Consider the following 21,882-nt stretch of genomic DNA (forward strand, 5'->3'; position numbering starts at 1 on the left):
ACATGTCCCTTCCGGGGCTCGGTAGGAAAAAAAGATTTGATATATATATATATATATATATATATATATATATATATATATATATATCATGAAAGTTGATATATATATAATGAAAGTTGATATATATATATATATATATAATGAAAGTTGATAGATATATATATAATGAAAGTTGATATATATATAATGAAAGTCGATATATATTGAATGAAAATCGGAACGTTATATATATATATATATATATATATATATATATCGACTTTCATTATATATATATATATATCAAGTTTCATTATATATATATATCAAGTTTCATTATATATATATATCGACTTTCATTATATATATAATTTCCTAAACGGCATGCCATATATATATATATATATATATATATATATATACACATATATATGTTTATACACATAAAAAAATGTCTTCAATGGGTTTTGAAAAGCTTTATTTCATCAAGATTGATCTCCTCTGGGCCACAGTAGTGTGACAAACTTCAGGGTGAGGAAAAAAAAGTCATCAACCACTGCAGTTGTGGGTTATCCCTAATCAGTGTCAAAAACTTGCCCTCTGAAAATTAAATTTTCAGACGTGTGCGTGTGTATGCTCAGACTAAGTGCTTCATTAAAAAGAAAATAAACACGCATTTAAACGGTCGGCAATGCTTTGCCAGGCAGCGTCTCGAGCTTTATTTATCGCAACCGTATTGCCTTTTCTTGTGATAATCTCCCCGTAGTCCTCGTACAACTCCGTGAGAAATTTCTGCTCCGCCGAAGAGAAATTCTCCACTCTGTTTTTAGACATAATATCATCATTTCGACGATCGACATGTCTGGGCTTTTTATCTCCCCCGGACGCGCACTCAGCCTGGGTTGACCAGCCTGGCTTGAATAAGCGTCTCTGAAAAACAGCTGAGCCTCGTTTGTGGAACTACTTGCAGCTGAGATTAAAGTTGCCGCTTGTTCAAGCCACGCTTACCGGCGTAAGCCCAGCCTGTTTTAGCCAGCTTCGTGGAATACCCCCCTGTGATGTCAGTCAACTATGATGCCAGACATATCGATTACGGATGACTCGAAAGTTAGTCATTCTGTCGGTACAATCACAGACCAATGGACTTCCATCATGAAACTGCACTTAAATACAACACCCAAAAACAGTGAACCATCCTTGTTTGTGAATGACTGAGCATTTCAGGGAAGCTGCTTTCATATCCGATCATGGCACCCACCAGTTCCCAATTAGACTGTTCACCTGTGGGATGTTCCAAATAAGTGTTTGATGAGCATTCCTCAACTTTCTCAGTCTTTTTTGCCACTTGTGCCAGCTTTTTGGAAACATGTTGCAGGCATCAAATTCCAAATGACCTAATATTTGCAAAAAAATAACAAAGTTTACCAGTTTGAATGTTAAGTACCTTGTCTTTGCTGTGTATTCAATTTAATATAGGTTGAAAGGGATTTGCATATCATTGTATTCTGTTTTTATTTACGATTTGCAAAACGTGTCAACTTCACTGGTTTTGGATTTCAAAAGTATTAAACATATGAAAATAAACAGGGATACTGCTGTACCAAATTGGCAGCGTGCTTACAAGGTTTGGTCCAGCGGTTTGCAAAATTACTCCCAGGTTTATAATTTTAAGAGCTGAAATTCTTATTTAGAGTATTGTTATTTTTATGAAGTCTGAGCCAAAATGTCATGAACTTGTTTCAGCTTCTGATTTACAAGTATTTCCTACTTACTGATTTTCCATCATTGTAGTTGACGATATTTGGGATTTGGACTACTGTTTAACGCCTCAAAACTTTTTTTGAACTGTTCTGAATATCTTTTTAAAATAGTGTGACAAAACAATTTTAAACACTGACTGTTAAAACAGATCTTCAAAATACTTTTTTTCTGAATCCCTTTTTTGAGGATGTTGATCCTGATACGCAGCAGGCAATGAGTGAGCAACTTGACATGGTGGTCTGTGTCATCCAACACGAAGGAGCAGAGCCCACAGATGACCCTGAGGACATCAGCATTATCATAGAGGGGGTGGAAGTGCTGCAGTGTTTGGCACATTTGGCACATGCCACTTTCTTGCCTGTTTTTTGAATTTGATTTAAATAAATAAAACATGAGTAAGGTAAATTGACATGCATGGTATTTATTGAGGTCCTCCAATGTTTATTAAATTCAACGCAATGATGATTAATACCATAAATTCAATGTAATGTTTAATAAATTCAACATAATGATGTTTAGTAAATTAAACATAATGATATTTGGTAAATGCAATGTGTTAAATAAATTCAACATAACGACATTTAGTAAATTCAACATGTTCATTAAATTCAATGAAATGATATATAGTTAATTCAATGTGTTTAATTGATTCAATGTAATGATGTATACTAAATTAAACGTAACAATATTGAGTAAATTCAACATGTTTAATAAATTCAACTTAAATGTGTGATGTTGCATTTAATTAAGATGGTTTGCTGAAATTTAGTCATCTAGTATTTTTAAAACTTAAATAAAAACGTTTTGTGGGACCGGTTGACGTTATCTTATTATTTAAATCCAATGTTATGTTTTTTTTTGAGTGCAATATTACACAGTGGAACAGGACAAGAACAAATTTAACACCTTCACAGCCACAGTGGAGACGAGTCTTGCTTTGATCAGTGGAGCTGAGACACCAAGACACTGCAAACAAAGACACTTTCCACATCTGATAGTTTGTACAAATGTCAATAGTTGGTGGTTAAAGCAGAGGTGCATATGTAAATAGTGTTTACTGTTAGATTTTCATGTTTGATCTACCTTCACATAGCTTTAAACGTGTTCACATGAATCTATTTACTTTTCTTTATTGATGTATTAGAGGAGGGGTGGCCAACCAAGTCAGAGGCTAAGAGCCAAAATTGTTACTGCGCTACTGCAAAGAGCCACATCATACACATGGGCACACATGAACTGCCCCCATCCCTCACTCTCTCGCACTCTCTTACACAGACAGAAACCTCTGCTCTGCCAGATTTACTGTAAATGTCACATATCAACATGATGATGACAAAAATTGAGTCCCACAGAACTAAGACCACAGGCCAGTGATTTTCAACAATGAACACTGTGTGCACTGTCTCACAAACAAACTCTCAGTTCAATGTTCATGTCTACAAACAAAAATATGATAATTTACAATAGCATTTTTTCTCTTACCATGTACGTTGCTTAGTGGGACTTCTGGCATTCTTTGCCCTCAACAATCCTTTTCAAATCTGGTTTATAATCAGTTGTTGCCACTCGAAGCAATTCCTTCACGTGTGTCTGTCAGAACAGATCAATGCTTTGATTTCACATGTTTCAGGTTAGAAAAAACTGACTTGCAGATGTATGTTGACCCAAACATTGACAGTATCCTTAGCGCAGCCTGTTTGACATTTGGGTACTTTTCCATTGGGACACTTTTCCAGAATTCAATGGTCCCTTCTCTGAAAACAGGTTTCAGTTGGTCCTCTTCGCAAAGATCGATCATCTCCAAATCAGCCGCAGCCTCATCTGTGACCAGCAGGGTTTTCAAACAGCCTGTCTCCGCATTAAATGGGTCCACGAGGAACATAATCTGCGGCCTTTTCAGTTGAAGATCACGGAACTGGGCCACAAAGATTTCGTGCAGGTTTTTAACTAGTGTTGCGCATCTGGCTGTTTGCTTATTCAGGACAGCGCTGGTGACTTGCCCGCTGGCTTTTAGCAGAGTGGGAAAATGAGTTAAATCTCTCTTCTGAATCTTCTTCTTCTTTCTTTCGGCTTTTCCCTTCAGAGGTCGCCACAGCGAATCAATTGCCTCCATCTAACCCTGTCTTCTGCATCTTCTTCTCTCACACCAACTACCTTCATGTCCTCTTTAACCACATCCATAAACCTCCTCTTTGGACTTCCTCCAGGCCTCCTGCCTGGCAGTGGAAAACTCAGCATCCTTCTACCAATATATTCACTCTCTCTCCTCTGGACATGTCCGAACCATCTCAGTCTGGCCTCTCTGACTTTCCTCAGGGACACTGTCTCCAGACCAAACAACATGGCTGGTCTCACCACAATTTTGTAAACCTTTCCTTTCATTTTAGTTGAAACTCTTCTATCACATCTGACACTTTTCTCCAGTCGTTCCAGCCTGCCTGTACACACTTTTTCACCTCTTTCCCACACTCTCCATTGCTCTGGACTGTTGACCCTAAGTACTTAAAATCCTCCACCTTCTTGATCTCTTCTCCCTGTAACCTCACTCTTCCACTTGGGTCCCTCTCATTCACACACAGATACTCCGTCTTGCTGCGGCTAACCTTCACTCCTCTCCTTGCCAGGACAAACCTCCACGCCTCTAGCTTCTCCTCCACCTGTTCCCTGCTCTCACTACAGATCACAATGTCATCTGCAAACACCATAGTCCATGGAGACTCCTGTCTAACCTCATCTGTCATCCTGTCCATCACCATAGCAAACAAGAAGGGGCTCAGAGCTGATCCCTGATGTAGTCCCACCTCCACCTTGAACTCCTCTGTCACACCTACAGCACACCTCACCACTGTCTTACAGTCGTCATACATGTCCTGCACCACTCTAACATACTTCTCTGCCACTCCAGACTTCCTCATACAAAACCACAGTTCCTCTCTGGGCACCCTGTCATAAGCTTTCTCCAGATCTACAAAGACACAATGCAGCTCCTTCTGACCTTCTCTGTACTTCTCTATCAACATCCTCAAAGCAAATATTGCATCTGTTGTACTCTTTCTTGGCATGAAACCATACTGCTGCTCACAGATGTTCACCTCTGCCCTTAGTCTAGCTTCAACTACTCTTTCCCATAGCTTCATCGTGTGGCTCATCAGTTTTATTCCTCTGTAGTTGCCACAACTCTGCACATCTCCCTTGTTCTTAAAGATGGGCACCAGCACACTTCTCCTCCATTCCTCAGGCATCTTCTCACTATCTAAGATCCTGTTAAACAACCCAGTCAGAAACTCTACTGCTACCTCTCCGAGACACTTACATACCTCCACAGGTATATCATCAGGACCAAGTGCCTTTCCACTCTTCATCCTCTTCAATGTCCTCCTCACTTCATCCTTACTAATCTTTGCTACTTCCTGGTCCTCAACAGTCACCTCTTCTACTCTTCGTTCTCTCTCATATTCCTCATTCATCAACTCTTCAAAGTACTCTTTCCATCTTCCCATCACACTATTGGCACCTGTCAACACACTTCCATCCTTATCCTTTATCACCCTAACCTGCTGCACGTCCTTCCCATCTCTGTCTCTCTGCCTTGCCAACCTATACAGGTCTGTTTCTCCCTCCTTACTGTCCAACCTAGCATACAAGTCATTGTAAGCTCCTTGTTTGGACTTTGCCACGTCTACTTTCACCTTACGCTGCATCTCCCTGTACTCCTGTCTACTCTCTTCAGTCCTCTCAGTGTCCCACTTCTTCTTAGCTAACCTCTTTCTCTGGATCCACTCCTGCACCTCGTCATTCCACCACCAAGTCTCCTTATCTCCTTTCCTTCCAGATGACAAACCAAGTACTCTCCGAACTGTCTCCCTGATCACATTTGCTGTAGTTGTCCAGTCATCTGGAAGCACCTCCTGACCATCCAAAGCCTGTCTCAACTCTTTCCTGAAAGTCATACAACACTCTTCTTTTTTCAGCTTCCACCATTTGGTCCTCTGCTCTGCCTTTGCCTGCATCATGTCAACCAGCTGTCTACCTTTTCCTGTCATAGTTCCAAAGTCCCTACTCTCAGTCCTAGACTCTTGGTGTTCCTTTTCTCTCTCTTCCTACGAACACACCTTCCTCCCCTCCTTCTTCGACCAACATTTGTCCATTTTCCACCGGCACCCTGTAGGTCGACAGCACCGATGGCGGTCGTTGTTAACCCGGGCCTCGACTGATCCGGTATGGAAGTCATACATTTGATTTGCATGTTTGATTTGGCCAATGTTTTACGTTGGATGCCCTTCCTGACAGAACCCTCTGTATTTATCTGGGCTTGGGACCAGCACAATAAGACACTGGCTTGTGTCCCCTTGTGGCTACATTAGTTAAATCTCTCTTCTGAATATGCGTCTTGAAAAGCTTCAATTTGTTGGCAAACGCAAACAAACTTTGCACCAGGTCGGGCAGTATTTTTGACTTACCCGACAGGGTCAAGTTCAGTCTGTCCAAATAACACAGCATGTAATCCACTTGAGATCTGAGAGCTTGGGATAGTGCTTGTCCTTCTCTTCCATGAACAGTTTCACGGCATCCAAAAGCTCAAAGAAGTGAGAAAGCACCTTGCCTTTTGATAGCCACCTCGCAGTGCAGTGCAGCGGTAGGTCACCTGGAAGCCCTTGGTCCATCTCAGTGATGAGATTTTTGAATTGTCTGTGGTTAAGCGCATGTGTGCGGATGTAGTTGACGACTTCCATCACAGGCTTCATGACGTTGTCTAAATTCAATGATTTAGACACGAGTTGCTCCATGTGAATGATGCAGTGGAAATTCCAAAACTCTGGAAAAGTTTGGTCAGCTTTGCACAGCCCCACTAGCCCATTCACACATCCGATCATGGCTGGCGCTCCATTGGTGGCTATCGCAGTTAGGTTCAGTATAGGCAGATTTGCTTTCACAAATGCAGCCTTCATTGTTTCTTTCACATCGATGCCATGGGGTTTTGTCTTTTAATGGCACAATGTCAAGGAGTTCTTCTTTGATCACACAATCTTTTGACACAGATCGTGCAAATATTGCCAGCTGAGGCTTGTTTTGTATGTCACAATGCAACGCAAAAATACTCACAGGCTTGAAGATCAGAGTGCAATTGTGATTCAATAGCCATGTTAATGTCTGATATTCTGTGTTCAACGGTGTGCAATTGTGATTCAATAGCCATGTTAATGTCTGATATTCTGTGTTCAACGGTGTGACGGGACAGTTGGATGTCAGATACCATTCGTTGTAGTTTGTCATTTTCAGGAGACAAGATTTCAACAACGTCACTGACACATGTTTTGACAAACTCCCCTTCATTGTTTAGCTTTTTAGCCCGTGCAATGTTCTAAGCAAGTTTATATGATGCAAGCATTACAGTCTTTGAGTGCTTCATGTTGATAGCAGATTTGCACATTTTTGGCAATTTCTTTATCGGCTTCATCAGGTCACCAGTAAGAATGATTTGTCAGCAAACAGACAGTGTATACTCTACAGCAACTACTGTAGCAATTCATATCATTCTAAGAACTGATCAACAAAGCAAAGAGAAATGACAATCCACTATTAATTAAGGTAGAATGAGAACTGGTTAGTCTAGAAAAGTTTCTTTAAGTGCAAAGGCTGTAGCAAAAACTGGCACTGATGAGGAAAAAACTATGAAGTTCTGCTGCAGGATGCAAAATTGCTGGTGACGCTGTTGATAATTTACTTAGATTTTAAGGCTGTCATGGTCCCTCCCTTCTCTGTGCTGTCAGCGCTGGCCGATTTGGCGCGGCTGGCGTGGAGCACAGCCGCACTCAATCAGTAATCAGTGGCACATATAGCCTGGCTCACCCTATCACTCGGTGCTGGGTCATTGTCTTGGTTGTCTCTGTTCCTGTTGCTCCCGCTGGCTCTCCACCAGCCACCCCGCTCTGGTCGGCCACAATTCTGGACTTCCCCCTGCCTGGTCTTACCCCCCAGCTGTCCTTACCTCGGCTCCCCTTCGCTGTGTCGCTGCAGCCGCCTGTCCCCCACTGCATTTCGGCAGACGCCTGTCCCCGCTGCGTTTCGACAGCCGCCTGTCTCTGCTGCAGCCGCCTTGGGCTCATTGCAACCCCGGCATACGGCATCCCAGACCGCCAGCTGTTGAACCTATCTGCCGCCCTCCCTGCGAGGATTCCTAAGTTGTGAATCAAGCTGTTATTTTAGTTCAGTTTTCCTGCCCTTGTAGTGGCCAATTTCAGTTCTTTCGTTTTTGTACTCTGTTTAGTTTTTAGTTAAATCATTAGTTTCCTGAATAGAGTCCAACTTGCTTTTGTTTTCTCACCCTGAGTCTTGTTTCTGTTAATAAATTTCTTGTTTTTGAACATCGGTTGCCTCCCGTGTGCCTGCATTTTGGGTTCAACCACTCCCCAAGCTATAACAAAGGCATCACAACATTCTGCAGGGACACCATCCCATTTGGTTTGGTGCTTAATGGAATCGCCAGGGGATGTTGTGGAGATGCCCTTTCCACCATAATCACCATCCTAAACCCTACTGAGATGGTTTGGGATTAGTTACACTGCTAAGTGAAGGAAAAGCAGCCCAAAAGTTTGCAATGTACTGTACAGGGATTCTTTAAACAAGTCCAAGTGATGATCTCATGAAGCTGCTTCAGGGAATTCTAAGACTGTCCAAAGCTAGTATCAAAACGAAGGGTGCCTGCTTTAAAAATTCAAATACATATTGAATTGTTTGCACTTTTTTGCTTGAAATATAATTCCATGCATGGTATTTCATGTTTATTTTGTTCTTTAGATCGGTGCAGATACACTATAAACTCTTTGCTCTGTTATCCTCTTTCCAATTCTCAGCTACTATATTCCAACCAGTGCAATGTGTACAGGAGGAGCAGATAGAAAATGACCCTGTCAGCCAGCCTAAGTGCTCCTTTCTTCTTTTCAGCTCTTTTGGGAAATTTAACTTTATCTTTTGGAGATGAGGCTCATAGAAGGATGAATTCTTGTTTTTCATAAAACATTTAATACCTTTTCTTTTCAAACCTTGTCCTTAAAGGTATTCAGGCCGCTCGTAGAAATAAGAGCAGAGCAGTCATGTCATTTTCTGGTGTATTTATTTTGCGTGGTTGCATCTAATCAAAGGTTTGTCATGTAAACACTGCAAGCAAAAAACTGTACAACCGATTCTAAAGGTCTAAAATACCTACATTAAAACCAGCGTGAAGATAGAGGGCATAAGGGTTATTGTTGTAGGTCAATAGAAAAGTCTTCAATGATCTTTCTTGATGACTGTAGGTAGTAACAATACTTATAAAATATTTTGTGTGTAATTATAGTACAAACTTGCAGGAAAATGTGATATTATAAGGGTTTATCGTTGTGCAGAGCTGTTAAAGAAATGCACTGGACCGTAGAGGAAGAGAGAAAATTAAGCCCCTGCATTTGTCTTTTTTATCCTATCAATCTTAGTTCCAGATTCCATTTTAACAGTTGTGTAATCTTTTTTTAGGGATCTTGTTAGCTTGTAACTAATAGAATTATCAGTACAATATCATTTTAAGTTGTGACATGTGGATGGAGCTATTGCAGACTGGAAAACCTACCCGATAGTACCACCATGTATCACTCAACCTCCCACTGAACCCCACAGCTTTTAAAGTAATAGCTACATTGTCCTTGTCCTACTTTTCAACTTTTTGAAATTGAATATTTAGGATAGATTTGAGAAGACTTGGAGAAGAAATTGTAAAAGCAGTCAGGTGTTTTTTGAACAGCTCTGGTATAAAATAAAATAGCAAAACTTAAGAGACCAACTGTAATAGGTGTGTATACCTGTATGTCTTACCTTTATGAAGACCTGTTTCAGCTTTAGAGTTTCAGCCTTGAGTGAAGGACAGTTCTGGAAAGGGCAGATATTTAGCTGATGTTCACTTCCTGGCACCTCTTGAGAGGGCAGATTGAGGGATTAGATGAGAGTCAGATTCAGGTTAGTGTTATGGTGGTAATTAGTACAAAAGTAAGTCGGGAATGCATTAAATCAATGAAGATTCTCACAGAGAAGAAAAAGAGAGATAGTGTGTCCATCAAGTTGAGGCCACATCCTGCATCAGGGACACCTCATACTTCAGTCAAACCGCAATCAAAAGACAGAAAGACAGGAAATTGACCTAATGCTCCAGTGTAGCTGCAAGCATCCTCTCCGTGTTTCTGTTTTCTCACTAAATCTGCTTCCTTTTCTGTCCATTTCTCTGTCTGACAGATACCTGGAAAATCTTTAACACACACCGGAAAACACGAGCACTCATGAACAAAGGTTAAAAACACACAAACCATCAATGAAATGTGTCTGATTGTTGTTTATACTACATCAGGCTGTGATATCTTATACTCCAGCTACTGTTTTAAACCTCCTTAGTGAAATGATAGTCCCACCTAACATATTGACTATGTTTTCATCCAGAACCACACAAGGACAAATGTGACGCTGTTTAATGACTGGAACACTTTGTTGGGTTCAGATCCACTGATATTTGTGAGGCTGCCCACGTGGATGAAGCTAAGCGCACTACTTACTCAAAGAATGTTGTGGTAAGAAGGGGGGACATGTCAAACCATCCAGGCTAGCTTGTCAAAACCTTTGCATGTGGGCTTCAAGTGCAGAATCTGACAGCAAAGCATGAATAGTCACCCTGCAATGTTCCCACCTGAAGTCACATAAAATCAATATGCTCATCTTGGCAAGAAAAACTTGATGATCCATTTAATATTGTCTGGCTTATGCTTTCCAGGATAATTCTATGTTTTCTGTATTGATCCAACTTGTCTTGTATAGCACAATTGCCTTTAGTAGGTGTAGTTTAATTTTTTTGTAATCAATTTAGTGTAGATAATTATCCCATGATGATAATGAGATACCCTAAATATGTCTGATCAATCCTCATCCGCACAGTCATCCATTAGTCTACAGAAAAAGGGTTAGCTGGCATTTGTAGAGCCAAAACAAGTCAAAACAACGCACGTGCCAACTGGGAAAGTAAAACCACAATCAAACAAAATTGTCACCAAGAACTTTCTAGGACATTTAGGTGGGCTATTATTCATCCATTCATTATCTATAAACTGCTTAATCCTCATTAGGGTCATGGGGCTACGCTAGCTGACTTAGAGTGAAGGCAGGGGACACCCTGGACAGATCACCGGTCTATCACAGGGCTACAGAAAGAGACAAACAAGCACACTCACATTCATGCCTATGGACAGTTTAGTATCACCAATAAACCTCAGCATAGTTTTAGACTTTGGGAGGAGGCCGGAGCACCCAGAGAAAAGCCACACATGCACAGGTAGAGCATGCAAACTCCATGCAGAGAAATCCAGACCCAGGCCGGGACGCTAACTGGGTAACGGTACTAACCACCAATCCACTATGTAGCCCTGGGGCCTGTTTCACGAAGCAGGTTCACTGAAAACTCTGAGTTTCTTAACCCTGAAATGAGGGAAACTCAGAGTTTTCCGTTTCACGAAGCGAGGTAACTTAACCCTGAGACAGAGGGGTAACGCTAGCCTGTTTCACAAAGAGGGGTAACTTAAACTCTTGGTCAGTTACCGCAGTAACAGACTCTATGACTTTAACCTGGTCGCCAGCAGGTTTATCTGAGAAAACCTCGAGTTTCTCTCCGTCTCCGCTCTCTTTCAGCCACGCACGCTGTTTCATTTCCTCATTCATTCAGTCAGTAAGCGAGCGAGTTTTGGCGTAGAACAGCTTTTATTAACGATCCAGTGGATAAAGGAGCAACATTACTGCACAGATAATAAAATATTCGTCGGTAGATTGTTATCAGACCGCGCATAAATGTTCTCGCATTTCCGGACAAGTATCTTTTTGAGTGGTACCGTTTTGTAATCGTTTTAAGTCCATAATCTACATAAACAACCTAATCCGTCCTTACATTTACATGACCAGCCACAGTCACGCTCTCACATCCAGCAGATATTGTGTGTTGCGCTGCGGTTCTTTGCAAATGGAAGTTTTCATATAATGTCGGAGATGCAGAGCACTACAGTAAGACAACTGTATGCAGGACAGTCAGAAAAGTTTTCCTGGCCCTGAAACGACTTTAACTCATCATTGTGGTTTTCCTGGACATAAACCTGTCAGAGCATCAAGGAGGAGTTCCACAGGATTGCAGGTGAAATGATGTAGAGATCTGTTAAATTCCTTTTAAATCATATTCTGTTAATGACATTGTGCTGCAACCTCAGACTGGGATTAGTCAATTTCTTTCAGGATTCCCCACTGTGATTGGCTGCATAGATGCACACACATCCCCATCACAGCTCCCTCACATCATGAACAGGAAGTCCATTCACAGCATAAATGTGCAGGTAGGCTACAGGTAGACTGACTACTGTTTCTAAATGTTAAAGACTGCATCATAGTTCAACATCTGTCATTCTCTGCACTGTCCAGATCATATGTGATGCTGCATACATCATTTCTAATGTGGAGGCCAAGTGGCCTGGGTCTGTTCATGACTCCAGGATTTATGGAGAGTCTAACCTGAGCAACAGACTGCAGCATGGTCAGCAGCCTAAAGATTTTCACAATAGAATTCTCTTGTCTCCCTCCTTTAATATACTCTGATGTATCCTCTATACATTACAGGAGAGTTTGATGGCCTTCTGCTGAGTGACAGGAGTTACCATGACAACCCAGGCTGATGACCTCATACCCTGACCCTGAACCAGGCCCCTAACAGAACTTCAACCGGATTCACTGCAGGACCAGAGCCCGGGTGGAGATGACCATAGGCCTGCTGAAAGCCCGTTTCCAGAGCCTACGTCTCCTCAGGGTGACCCCTGAGAGGGCCTGTGATATTACTGTGGCATGTGTTGTTCTTCATAATATTACCACTATTAGAGGAGAGCAACACCCTGCCCTACAAACTGAAGACCCAGATGATGACTTCATCCACCTGCAGCTATCCAGGACAGCAGAGCAGTCAGAGACACCGTATGCAATAATCACTTTAGAGTTTAAGTCACCATCATCACCACCACAGCAAATAAAGACATGATACACATTTCATTTGGTCTTCTTTATTCAGTTCATGTTCCAGTAGTTAACATAATTCATCTGTGACCATCACCTCTAACTTGTGCTCCAGTTTTTCAATTTCCAGATCTGCCCTCCTAATCTGTTTTTTGGATTTTTCTCAGCAAATGCAGTTTGTAAATCTGTTTTACTGATAACTGGGAATACATAGAGGACATTAAATTATACAGTTGCACATGAATTCCACAGAATGAAGCTCTGGTGTTTCCTGAACATCCATCTCACTGTGTCAGTCTGTGCAGTGGAAGCTGAGGGACCATCCTGCTGCTGTCCAGCCATGCTCTGTTAAAAAAGATGAGAATGTGCAATACTTTAGTGTAGGCTAAATGTCACACTCTATATTCCACCCAAAATGTGAATGGGAAGAGAACTATCAGTAACATACCTCTGTATAAAACTTAAACTACCATTTGGATAAATCTTTGGAGTGTTGCCTACTTACAGTTACAAGGTCTTTTGTGGTGTGAAAGGGCCAAAAGACAAAAAAAGACACAAAAGAGAACTAAATAATCATACATATATATATATATATATATATATATATTGTCAGGGCTCCCTCCTCACCCCGGCTCCTCCCCACCTGGCATCCCAAGACCCTTTTCCCCCATCTGTCTTTTCCCTTTCTCTCCCTCTCTCTCTGCAGCGCGGCACTGAGTGGAGCACAGGAGATCATTCCCATGATTACTCCTGCGACAACAAAAGACCGGTTCATCTCTCCATTCTTTGCCGGATTGTTAAACATGACTACATCGTTGGTAAACTCTCTAGCCGCAGCTTGTATTCAGTGTCGTATACGCCTGTCTAACAGTTTTTCTCTGTTCTCCCCGACAGCCGGTCCAGCTGTCCAGACCCCTGTCCATCCTGCCTGATTCCCTGTGAACCCCGGAACCCTTCGTCTGAAACGCGGTCGGCAGTCTGCCCCACCTCGGCTCCCCCCCGTTCTCTCCTGCAACTCCTGCCTGTCTCCCGGATCCCTCTGCGGTCGACCCCCCCCGCCGTGCCTCGCCCCCCTCCAACAGACTTCTGAGAAATAAACCTTATTGCACCTAAGGGATTGTTGTGCTCTCTGCTCGGATTCTCCTAGCACATCCGTGACATATATATGTATATATATATATATGCATCCATGACCTTTTATTCCACCTCTTTACAGGCATCTGCTTTCTTTCTGTTGGCTGAGCAGAATTCTATGTTAGTTTAAATAGGCTTCATTATTTAACAGAACATGATATGGACGCAGACATTTAGGCTATGTGTGGATAAAACAACTGCACAGTCAAACAGCCACTTAATATTTAGGCTACTTTACAATGTAAAACATGATCAACACGCAGTACCTCCATGAAATAATGCCGAGGTCTGACCTGTTTGAACAATGTTTTTATATTTCATCTTAAGCTGCTGCCCCGTGCGCTTCTCCCCAGCGGGATTTCACCTAAATGAAATAACTTACTAGGCTGCCATTCAGACAGTTATTCCCTGTAATATTATTGTGATTACAAAGGACTACATTTAAACTTACGCATTGATCCGGGCAGCAGTGTTCTCCACGCCGTCTCCCTCTCTTTTGCAGCTGCAGCGGTGTTGCACTTCTTTCTAAAAACGTGTTCAAACTCGCCATATGAGCGCGTTAAAAACTTCCAGTTCAAAAACGCAGCCTTTCGCTTCCCCGTTTCCATGGTGACTCGTCGAATCGGGGTTCTATTGATGCTGTCTTTTCAGAGTTGCGGTGCACGCACGTAACTCCGGGTCAAAGCACTCCGAGTTAATTAAACCAACTCAAACCGAAATCTCAGAGTTTTCTATCTCAGAGTAGATCAACTCAGAGTTGCAGAAGAAACTCAGAGTTTCTTGAACCTGCTTTGTGAAACAGACCACTGGGCTATTATTATTATTATTATTATTATTATAAATAATAGCCCTGGGGGGTATTCCACGAAGCTGGCTAAAACAGGCTGGGCTTACGCCGGTAAGCGTGGCTTGAACAAGCGGCAACTTTAATCTCAGCTTCAAGTAGTTCCACAAACGAGGCTCAGCTGTTTTTCAGAGACGCTTATTCAAGCCAGGCTGATCCAAGCCAGGGGGAGATAAAAAGCCCAGACATGTCGATCGTCGAAATGATGACATTATGTCTAAAAACAGAGCGGAGAATTTCTCTTCGGCGGAGCAGAAACTTCTCACGGAGTTGTACGAGGACTACAGGGAGATTATCACAAGAAAAGGCAACACGGTTGCGATAAATAAAGCTCGAGACGCTGCCTGGCAAAGCATTGCCGACCGTTTAAATGCGTGTTTATTTTCTTTCTAATGAAGCACTTAGTCTGAGTGTACACACGCACACGTCTGAAAATTTAATTTTCAGAGGGCAAGTTTTTGACACTGATTAGGGATAACCCACAACTGCAGTGGTTGATGACTTTTTTTTCCTCACCCTGAAGTTTGTCACACTACTGTGGCCCAGAAGAGATCAATCTTGATGAAATAAAGCTTTTCAAAACCCATTGAAGACATTTTTTAATGTGTGTATAAACATATATATATATATATATGAGAGAAAGAGGCTACAGCCTGGTTTTGTGTAATGTGATGGTGGTTTTCACTTTTTACTCTGGTAGGCCTAATTCATGTTCTTGATTTGACAAATATATATCCACCATAGATGAATAAAGCAGCAGGTAACACCTAAACCAAAGTAGGAATACTTTGGAAAAAAGGGGCAACTTCATGTGGAGATGTTTCATCAAACACTCAAACTTTGAATAAAAAAGCAGAAAAAAACATGTAGGCCTATAGAGGAGATGTCATTTTTATTAGAGATGATAGTGCTACTGTGCCCTACATTTAAATAAGGGAGAAGACACAAATGAGCTTGTACACAAAATAGTTATCTCATCATTTGGCATCACCTTTGGATTATCATCATGATCAGATTGGACCGCTGGTAAAAGGAAGGTATTCTTTATGGAAAACTGTGGCTGTTGTGTCCTGCTTATTTTAAGACAATCTGTGCCTAGTCCTGTTACGTGTTGACTGCACTTTGAGGGTGAAAGAAGAAAGAAAATCAGATATTTCCAAGTATTTACCACTGGTGGATTCGAACCCATGGCACAATGAAAAGTGAAACCACATTTATTCTACTTAACTATGCTTTAACCACTGATCCACAGTTGCACACTGTGACAAAATGTGTAGTGTAATATGATATAGTTTGATTCACGGTTATTCCGGCGTTATTTAAATAAGAAAATTTGAAAAAGGTCTCAATGTATGTCACCGAACAAGAACATCATTGATTACAGATCAAGATGAATTTAATGTGTAACATGCGGTTCACAGGCGTCTTTCTGAAGCTCGTCAGAACCTTCTCTGACATGGAGCTAAAGTAAGCTTGACTGTTAGCCTGCCCCGGACCAGGCTTGTCGCTCTGGCTGAGTTACCATGGTTACCAAGCCAGGCTAGCCCTAAGCCTTGTTGGTGGAACTAAACTCTCACTAAAGTTAGCGAAGTTGACCGAAATAAGCCAGGCTTAGACCTAAGCCAGCTTCGTGGAATACCCCCCTGGGCTATTATTATTGTTGTTGTTGTTGTTGTTGTTGTTGTTGTTATTCCTATTATTGAATATGTTGATCTGTGTGATGTTTATTTCTAGGCTTGATAAAGCATAAATGTCCAACCATGTTGGTTGCAGATCAAAGGAAATGATCAATTCAAAAATAAATGACAGTTTTGGATCCTAATAGTTGATTTATTTAGTTACTAAATAAACTTCCATTTAAAACCTTCGCTTCTGAGTTCTTACATTCAGTATCACTTTATCAGTCTGTATGAAAAGACATCAGAATAATGCTTTTGGCCATGTTTTCCAGTCCTGCTAAGCAATCAGCCAACAAGTCTACAGCTTAGAAAACAATTCCTTTTAACTGAACATTACATATTCCTACAGATGTTTGTCTTTGCCAAACTCAAAAAGAAACAGAGAGTTTCTGTGTAGGAAACACAACAGTGAGTGTGGCAGTTTCCCACAGAGAGAGAAGGCAAGTGAGAGTGGGTGAGAGAGATTGTTTTCAACTTTAGTGCTTTCTTTGTACTGACAGACAATTCACACCGAACACAGAAATGTATTCTGAGAATACAATGGTGTCAAGAAATAATATTTCAATATCAAGGCTGTGTTGACTCATGCATATGTCTCTAGCAGGGGTCAACAGTTAGTTTTATCCTTGGGCGATTTTTTGTCAGGGACTTGCATAGTTTTAAAATATTTAGCTTTTTAGTTTTTCTCTTAAAAATATTCCAAATTTGTAGACCAGATTTTCTTTCTATTGTATTCAAGAGGCCATTTTCTTTTTGGCAGAGACACACAACTTCTGTTGATACTCATTTGGCCACAAGTGAATCAGAAGCGTAATAAATACACAGTGTCCTATTTCAATTACAGCTAAAGCAACCCTGTTTTAGTTAGCATATCATCTCTATTAGACCGCTACCTGTTTGTGTTTGAGATGCATATCGTTCATTATAGTCAGTCATGTTATTTTGTCACATTTACATTTACTAGGATTTACATTGTTACAAATGGTAGCAATGTGAACCTGTGTGACAAAATATACAGAAGTCTAGATGTAAACCATAAATGGGATTAAAAGGGTGCATGTGTGGTTTGTAGACCTAATACTACCTTTAACTGTCTCTAAGAGTGTATCTGCCATCTTTATTTCATGTATTTTGTTTGGACATTCAATATCCTTTAACTATTCTCTGTAAAAAAGTTAATATATTAGTGGATAGAAGAGGAAACTTGACAAGGGAGTGAATTTATTACACCAAAGAGCAGCAGATTAATTATCTGCAGGGAGAAATTATTGGCTGTTTGGTCGTTTTTGTACTGTTAACAGTATTTAAGTTTTCTCTGTGCAACAGCATAACATTCGTGAAAGGTATTAATTCCCAGCTAGATCTGTTGAGGTAATTGTTGTGAAACAACTGTCATACTTTTCACTTCTCATTTATATTGTTATTTATGTAATTATTGTTAGCACACATCAAATACCGTATACTCTGGTGAAACATGTTCAGCACATATAACAAATTATTCCTGAGACCCACAATAACAAATCTGTCTCAAGTTATTCCCACTACTTGTATTCTCAGTTTGTGTGTGTGTGTGCAGTGTGTATCTGGCAGGCTGTGTAATAATCATGCAGTGCTGCATAATGCTAGTAAACTGCAGTATGATACATGGCAGGTGTTATTTATAATGAAAGTTTAATGCTCTGTGGTGTTGTAGCAGTTGATTGTGCTCTGGATAAGTGATTCGCAGGTGTTCATATGCAGCTGATTAACAGGCTAAACTTAGCAGAGAAATTTGTGTAATATTGCATTTTGGCTAAACACAGTCTGAAAAAAGGTTTTCTTCAGGCAAAACAGCTGGATTTTTTTTTTTTTTATCAGACTAGCACTTTCCAGGGGTCTGGGGTGTTAGCCTTCTTAATGCACACTTTTGCTATTATTTTAACATTTTTTGTGTATAAACATGGGCAGTAGCAGTTAGCAGGAAACTTTAATAAACTATTGTGACACTTTCATAAGAATTATCACATCTTAGCTACAGTTGATCTTATTTTTACTTCCTCAAGGAATGGCGGAGTTGTGTGACAATTGGCATATGTTTTGTTCATCTGTTTGTGTATTCGCAACATTTCTCAAAACGGACCAACGGACTTCGATTGAATTTCCAGAGAAGGTCAGAAATGACACAAGGACCAAATGATTAGATTTTCACAGTGATGCGGCTTATAGTCTGAAACCATGGACTTGTTAAAGATTTCTGTATCATTGCTAGATAGCGGCACGACGTCACTGTAACTATGACTACAAGTGAATGCTACATCAGCTGTGTGCAGATGATCATATGATTACGATCGTGCTACAAATTGACCTTTGCAGACTTATTAGGACTTATTTGTCAGAAATGAAACAAGGAACAATTGATTGAATTGTCGGGGTGTTTCCAAGTCTCATCAATTTTTGCTGCCCGCTACTTATTTAGGTCACACAATTTGGTATCCTTACATAACACACACCTGTGCTCACCTGTGTTTGTGGGTACATCTATATTAAATGGCCACATTTATGTTGCTCTCTGAGTGCCTTTCTTGTTAAGGTTTGAATTGGATCCAACATGGTTACTAAAATAAAACTGTAACATCAACTTCAGTCTTTACCTTTTACTCCTCCCTCCCATACTAGTTTCAGAATAGAAGCAGTAGCTCCCTGCTGGCTAACATCATCCAATCAGGTAGCATCAACGTCACACTTCAGACTGGTGAACCCGAGCAGAGAACACACCACCAAGGCAGAGACAGGTTTATAGGCAGGTTTATTGTGGAGAGGTGGGGGGATAGTGGAGGGTGAGGAACCAGGAGGGAATCCGGGAGGATATGGTGAGGAGGAATCCGTGGACGGTGCGGCGGAGCTGGGATCAGCGGTCAGCGGGAGGTCTGGGCGGAACAGATTGTGGTGGATGGGAGAGGGTGGACGTTCGCGGCGGCAGGCAGGCGGAGGGCTGGGATGCCTGAGGTGGAAAGCCAGGCGCAAGTGGTCTGGGGAACTCGCGTCAGGAGGACAGAAGGCTGGGCCGTCAGAGGTGGGGAAGCCAAGCGCAGGTGGTCCGGCGTGGTGAGGCGGCAGGAGGGTCCGGGGGTACAGGAGGGAGCCAAGAGGGGAATCCAGAGAGGAGCACGAGGGGGATGGCAGGAGCAGGAGGGCAGCTGGGTCGTTCTGGACGAAAGAGAGGACAGGCAACGTAAATATCAAACTCGATATCAGAACAGGTTTTAAAGGCGAGAGGGAAACTGACTGCGTAGGCAGAGTTTATGATCTGGCAGAGATTGGATGCAGGAACCGGTCTTTTATTGCTGGGGATGTAATCACTTGGATGAGCCGCAGCTGCCCGGAATCTGTGGAGAAACTGATTGCCAAGTGGAGCCAGCCATGAGGCTGGGCTCCACTTGGCACAGTGGAGCAGAGAAAGGGACAGAGAGAGGGAGAGAGACAGGGAAAAGGGAGTTGGATGTCAGGAAGGACAGGGGGAGGAGGAGGCCCTGACAATCAAAGTTTATACTGAGCTCTTCTGGGTCCAGAATCTGTCTGAAATCAATTGGATAGTTTACAGGCTTTTGTTGCACACTGATTAAATCAAACTTGCTTTAGCAGAATGCCACTCTCTGACTATATGATTCTGCAGGTTATCTTTGGAATAGAAAATGGAAGTGATATGATTTCTTGCAGCATTTCTAACAAAAAAAAAAACAAAACAAAACATTAAAGTGAATAAAGCTTAGGTTGTACACTGAAAAAAGGAGACAGGCAATCTCATGGATTTATGTAAGAATATTGCGTGTGTTTAACACAATCACCTCATGTTATAAAGTTAAATGTAACTGCATAGTGTAGGAACTACTTGATATAGAGAGAGAGTACAAGAACTTGTTCAGATCACATTGGAGTAAAGTGAGTCAATAACGTAGCGATGTTAATTATCGGCGGTACCGCATGCGACTTCGTTTTGCGCGCTTTGCATTGTTGTAGAAGGAGCAACCATCTCAGTTGAATCCAACGGCACACTGGACGATGCGCCACTATTTCGGTCGGTAGTCTTGATTTCATGTTAAATATTGTTGAAATATCGGCCAAATGTAGTTGAATGTCTTGAGAGTCCACTATGTAACATTTACATTTATTGCCGAGAGGTTATTTGCTCACGCTATTTTGTCTCCGTGTGTCACTTGATTTTTTTTCTTGAGCGGGAGCCGTTAATGTCACATTAAACTGAACTCTGCGGTGCTCCGAACATTCTTCTGTCTGAATTGGTTTGCTAACTGACGGTTTAGTCACGTAGTGAGTTAGCTGCACCGCAGCCTTAGCAAGATGTGGCTGTCGAACAGCCTCTGCTAATGTCATGAGCGCCGTTAAGTTCACCACCCCTCTCCCCCTCTCTCCTCTCTCCCTTTTCTCTAAAAGGGGTGAGGTGGATTACTGCCCCTCTTTTCCACTGGAGAAGTGAACAGTCCCTTGAGAAGATGAGGGTCGAACTCCTTTCAGATGTCAAAAGTGCAACAACAGAGAGACAGTTCGGGCTAAGATGAACAAACATTGCATTAAGAAGACAAGAAGTCATGTGTGATGCTCCCAAGATCAGCAATGTACAGGAGAGATGGCCTGCTCTTTTTGATGCAGCTGAGGTAATTAAAAAAAAATGATGCCCTTGTATAAAAGTAAAGCTTGACTTCATTACGATGGGTTTCCAAATGTGCATAGCAGAGCCCAGATGACTAACCATGTACAAAGCATGTCATGATATGATGGGCGGGTGTGATTTTAGAAATGTCTTCCAAAATCTGTGAGCTATGCTGTCATTTAAAAATAATTTCATGTCGTCTCAGATAAACGCAGAGTTCAAGCGCATCACAACCATGCCTCTGCAGTCAAGGTTCTGTCGCAGCTTGACCTCCTCTCTGAAAGTCTGCTGAGAATGTTTGCCCAAAGCAATCGGGGGGAGCAGGGCAAAAAGCTGAAAGACGTAACTACCATGGCGACAGCAAGAACTTTTAAATTATTAAAGTGTATACACATTACATTAGGTCAATAAAGGACTGCATGTATCCATTGCAAAGTTCAACCTCCTTTACCTGTGAGTACTGACTCCACTTTTTCATGTCATCTTTGGAGATGATATAAAGTCCAGTTCATAATGGTTAGGTCCAAACGGGTAGTTTTAGTGTTATTTTGTAGATGCTATTTTGTGAAAGAGTTTTTTGTCTTTGATCACTTTCTTCTGTGCTAATGAAAATGTGAGATCAAATATCTGTTTTCTTTGTCATATTTCTTAAGGATGACATTGATGCTGGAAGGGAGTCCCTCATCAAAGGACTCTGCATCTATCTTAATGAGAATCCTGAAGTCTTGGTGCAGGAGTACATGGTGAGTATTTTATTGGTAAATTGTGAATTGTGGCTTTGCTACATT

This window comes from Acanthochromis polyacanthus, chromosome 1 (genome assembly GCF_021347895.1).
Source record: "Acanthochromis polyacanthus isolate Apoly-LR-REF ecotype Palm Island chromosome 1, KAUST_Apoly_ChrSc, whole genome shotgun sequence".
NCBI classification, from domain to species: Eukaryota; Metazoa; Chordata; class Actinopteri; family Pomacentridae; genus Acanthochromis; species Acanthochromis polyacanthus.